This window comes from Trachypithecus francoisi, unplaced genomic scaffold, assembly GCF_009764315.1.
Source record: "Trachypithecus francoisi isolate TF-2019V2 unplaced genomic scaffold, Tfra_2.0 Lachesis_group12, whole genome shotgun sequence".
Lineage (NCBI taxonomy): Eukaryota > Metazoa > Chordata > Mammalia > Primates > Cercopithecidae > Trachypithecus > Trachypithecus francoisi.
This window is the reverse complement of record NW_022681457.1, coordinates 109487971-109493554: the sequence shown is the minus strand read 5'-3', so window position 1 is coordinate 109493554 and position 5584 is coordinate 109487971.

Genomic DNA, 5584 nt, shown 5'->3' with positions numbered 1-5584 from the left:
GGAGAGGGTAAGAATCCAGAGAAGAAAGTCATATTTTCCCTGAGGGCATTTGCCAATCCGGAAGAAACAGCTTTGAAACTGAGCTGTAGCTTTGATGGCCTCATGGGGGCTGAGAGGGGCAGGATAAAAGGTAAGCCCAGCCTTCTGTCCAAGGTAAGGAGCCTGATACCCCACAATACCTTTGAGACATCCTCAGAACAAGGATGAACCAGATGAAAACCAAATCCTGAGTGATTCAAGAAACGCAAGCCTTGAGACCAGGCACGATGACTCACTCCTGTAATCCCAGCACTTTGGGAGGCCAAGGCGGGAGGATCACTGGAGCCCAGGAAGTTGAGACCAGCCTGGGCAACATGGTGAAACCCCATCTCCGCAAAAAATTAAAAAATTAGCCAGGCCTAGTGGCGTGCACCTGCAGTCCAGCTATTTGGGAGGCTGAGGTGGGAGGATCACTTGAGCCAGGGAGATGGAGGCTGCAGTAAATTACGATTGTGTCACTGCAGTGCACTTGAGCAAGACCCTGTCTCAAAAAAAAAAAAAAGAAAGAAAGAAAAAAAAAGAAAAAAAGAAAGAAAAAGGAAAAAGAAAAGAAGAATGAGATGAAAGTCTTGAACTTGAATTAAAGTGGCCTTGGATTCGTAGTGGTGCCCCTAAGTGCTTGGTAGAAGCAAAAAAAAAAACTTGTCTGAAGGGACAATTTGGGTGTCATCATCCTAGGCCTCAAATTATTCTCACAAATAATTTTCAAATACAATGAGCAGGTCAGTCAAAAATAACCAAGCAGGCTGGGCACAGTGGCTCCCACCTGTAATCCCAGCACTTTGGGAGGCTGAGTTGGGCGGATCACCTGAGGTCAGGAGTTCGAGACCAGCTTGGCCAACATGGTGAAACCCCGTCTCTACTGAAAATACAAAAATTAACCAGGTGTGGTAGTGTGCGCCTGTCGTCCCAGCTACTTGGGAGGCTAAAGCAGAGAATCGCTTGAACCCAGGAGGCAGAGGTTTCAGTGAGCTGAGATCACACTATTGCACTCCAGTCTGGGTGACAGAGTGAGACTCGGTCTCAAAAAAAAAAAAAAAAAAAAATTCAGTGGGGAGGTGGTTTTCAAGAAATTATATTGGGAAAACCGGATTTTATTTTATTTTATTTTATTTTGAGACAGAGTCTCGTTCTGTCACCCAGGCTGGAGTGCAATGGTACGATCTCGACTCACTGCAACCTCCACCTCCCGGGTTCAAGCGATTCTTCTGCCTCAGCCTCCTGAGTAGCTGGGATTACAGGCACACACCACCACGCCTGGCTAATTTTTTGTATTTTTAGTAGAGTCAGGGTTTCCTCATGTTGGCCAGACTGTTCTCGAACTCCTGACCTCAGGAAATCTGCCTGCCTCGGCCTCCCAAAGTGCTGAGATTACAGGAGTGAGCCACCGCACCTGGCCAGACTGTCTTTAAAAAGAGGAGAGGAGAGGGGAGAGGAAGAGAGGGGAGGGGAAGAGAGGCAAAGGGCAAGGTGTGGTGGATGAGACACAGAGCTTCCATGCCCTCCCTGGGTGAGCGCCCCCTCCAGTAACCTCCACCTGTTCATCTGTCTGGAAGCTCCCTAGGTCTGGTCCTTTGGGTTTTACGGAGGCTTCATTATGTAGGTGTGATTGATTAAAATATTTGCCGTTGATGAGCAATTTAAGCTTGAGTACCTCTCTCCTTCCCAGAGATTGGGAGATGAGGCTGAAAGAACTAAGCACTTAATCATGCCTTGGTTTTTCTGGTGATCAGCCCCAGCCTAAAGTTACTGAGGAGCGGCTAGCCATTAGTCCACTTATTAACATACACAAAGATGTCACTTTGGGGATTCTAAGGGTTTTAGGAGTTGTGTGCCAGGAAATGGAGTTGGAGACCAAATACATGACATATAAATAAAAGCAAAAACAAAACAAAAACAAAAACGTGAATTGCACTTCGTCAAAATACAAATACGTGTTTCATAGTAGCATAGACTTAATGTTTGTGTCCCCCCTGCCAAATTCATAGGTTGAAATCCTGACTCTCAATGGGATGGTGTTAGGAGATGGGGGAGATGAGGTCATGAAGATGGAGCCTTCAGGAATGGGATCAGTGCCCTTAGAATAAGGTAAACAGGAGCTTGCTCTCTCTGTCTCTCTTCCCTTTTTCTTTTATTTTCGTATTTATTTATTTATTTTTATTTATTTATTTATTTATTTTTTGAGACGGAGTCTCGCTCTGTCGCCCGGGCTGGAGTGCAGTGGCCGGATCTCAGCTCACTGCAAGCTCCGCCTCCTGGGTTGACGCCATTCTCCTGCCTCAGCCTCCGGAGTAGCTGGGACTACAGGCGCCCGCCACCTCGCCCGGCTAGATTTTTGTATTTTTTTAGTAGAGACGGGGTTTCACCGTGTTAGCCAGGATGGTCTCAATCTCCTGACCTCGTGATCCGCCCGTCTCGGCCTCCCAAAGTGCTGGGATTACAGGCTTGAGCCACCGCGCCCGGCCTATTTTCTTATTTATTTTTTTAGAGACAGGGTCTTGCTCTGTCACCCAGACTGCAGCACTGTGGCACGATCACAGCTCACTGCAGCCTCATCCTCCAAGGCTCAAGAGATCCTCTCAGTTTAGCCTCCAGAATAGCTGGGTCTACAGGCACATGCCAATACACCCAGCTAATTTTTTATTTTTTGTAGAGATGGAGTTTTACCATGTTGGTCAGACTGGTCTTAAACTCCTGGGCTCAGGTGATCCTCCCGCCTCAGCCTCCCAAAGTCCTAGGATTACAGGTGTGAGCCACTGTGTCCAGCCTGCTCTCTGCTCTTTCTGCTCTGTATCCTATGCTCTGCTGTCTATCTTGTGAAGATACATCAGGAAGTCATCTATGAAGCAGGCAGAGAGCCCTCCCCAGAACCTGACCATGCTGCACCTTGATCTCGGACTTTGTGAGGAATAGATTTCTGCTTAAGCCACCCAGTCTATAGTATGTTTGTTATAGTAGCCTGAACTAAGACAATATCGTTAGCAATTAGGGAAATACAAATCAAAACCACAGTGAGAAACTCCTTCACACCCACTAAGATGGCTACAACCAAAGACAGACAATAACAAGCGCCGTCAAGGATGCAGAGAAATTGGAACACTTACACATGCTGCTGGGAATATAAAATGGTGCAACCACTTTGGAAAACTGTTTGGCAGTTCCTCAAAAACCTAAATGAGGCTGGGCACAGTGACTCACGCCAGTAATCCCAGCATTTTGGGAGGCCGAGAGGGGTAGATCACCTAAGGTCAGGAGTTTGAGACCAACCTGGCCAACATGGTGAAACCCCAATTCTACTAAAACTACAAACATTAACTGAATGTGGTGGCATGCACCTGTAGTCCCAGCTACTTAGGAAGCTGAGGCAGGAGAATTGCTTGAATCGGGGAGACAGAGGTTGCAGTGAGTCAAGATCATGCCACTGCACTCCAGCCTAGGCAACAGAGCAAAATATCATCTCAAAAACAAACAAACAAACAAACAAACCACCTAAATGAGGAGTTACTCTATGGTCTAGCAATGCCACTCCTAGGAATACCCCAGAGAAGGAAAAACAGAGGTGATGTTAAGAATAGCACTGTTCATAATAACCAAAAAGTGGGAGCAACTCCAAAGCCCATACAATGGTGAATGCTAAATAAAATATGGTTGGTCGGACGCAGTGGCTCATGCCTGTAATCCTAGCACTTTGGGAGGCTGAGACGGGCAGATCCCCTGAGGTCAGGGGTTTGAGACCAGCCTGGCCAACATGGCAAAACCTCATCTTTACTAAAAATATCAAAATTAGCTGGGCATGGTGGTGCATGTTTATAATCCCAAATACTCGGGAGGTCAAGGCAGGAGAATCGTTTCAACCCGGGAGGCAGAGATTGCAGTGAGCCAAAACCATACCACTGTACTCCAGCCTGGGTAATAGAGTGAGACTCTGTCTCAAAATAAAATAAAATAAAATAAAGTAAAATAAGGTCTATCCTCTCAGAAAAAGGACCATTCAAAAGAAAATGTTCATAGTGGACCAGGGTGGCTGCAGTCAGACACGTGGGTAATAAAACCTAGACCTATCATCTAATGCTCATCTCATGCCTGCATGACTGGAGTTTGTGAAATATTTCACTGAAAGTTGCTGGCTGTAAACCTGTTTATCAGATGCAGAACAAAGACAAGATGGAATCAGTTGCCCTCCACCAGACCTTCCGCCAGACCCTAAGACGCCTAACCTTTCTCTCCACCCGCTCACTCCACGGTATGTTCATCTGATCTCACACAATAATGTCACTTAGCTGAGACCAGAATTGCAGGAATGAAGCCGTTGCTTCACACTGCTTCTGCCACTTTCTGTGCTATGCATATCCCTCTGTCAGAAAATTGTATACTGTGCCTCACAGAACCTACTTCTGGACACGTTCTCGGTCTATACTGTCTATACCGAGTGCCTATTATTTCACTTTTTGATCAACAATCCTTGCCATGAAACATTATTCACATTAAAAAAAAGAATAAAGTTCTGATCTGTGCTACATGCTTGAACCTTGAAAACATTAGGCTAAGTGAAATACATCAGTTACAAAGACCACATACTGTATATTCCATTTTTGGGTTTTGTTTTGTTTTTGAGATGGAGTCTCACTCTGTCGCCCAGGCTATAGTGCAATGGTGCAATCTTGGCTCACTGTAGCCTCCACCTCCCAGGTTCAAGTGATTCTCCTGCCTCAGCCTCCCGAGTAACAGGCACGAGCTACCACCACGCCTGGCTAAAGTTTGTATTTTAGTAGAGACGGGGCTTCACCATGTTGCCCAGGCTGGTCTCGAACTCCTGAGCTCAAGTGATACGCTCACCTCAGCCTCCCAAGGTGCTTGGGATTACAGGCATGAGCCACCGCCACAGCCTGTATATTCCATTTATATGAAATGCCCAGAATAGGCAAATCCTAGAGGCAGAAAATGGATTAGTGGTTGCCGGGGTGGGGGACAGAGAATGGGGCGTGGCTTACAGGCTTCATTTTGGGATGATGAAAATGTTCTGAAATGAGACCATGGTGATGTCTGTGCAACCTCGTGACTATAATAAAAACCACTGTTGTATATATTTTAAAAGGATGAATATTTTGGAATGTGAATTGTATCTCAATTTTACAAAGATCCTCACAGATGATGCTAGCTAATAAGAATAATGACTCACAGGCCAGGTGCAGTGGCTCACACCTGTAATCCCAGCACTTTGGGAGGTCAAGGCGGGCAGATCACTTGAGGCCAGGAGTTTGAGACCAGCCTGGCCAATATGGTGGCCCCTAGTAAAGAACAGCAACCAAAATGGGGGAGGGGTCACAGTAGGGACATCAGGAAGTGCTCACCAGGAAGCCGTGGGTGCGAGCTGGGCAGCCCTTGCTGTCTGAGATGGGGGAGGAGCTTGGAAGTCTTCCCAGAGCTGTTTGCTGACCCCGTTCCCAGCAAGGAGGCCCCTGCCGGCCGAGAGCCCACTGACTATCCCTTTTCATCCCCTTCTGCCCCTCTGCCAGGCACTGGTATCTCTGTGAGTCTCCCACCA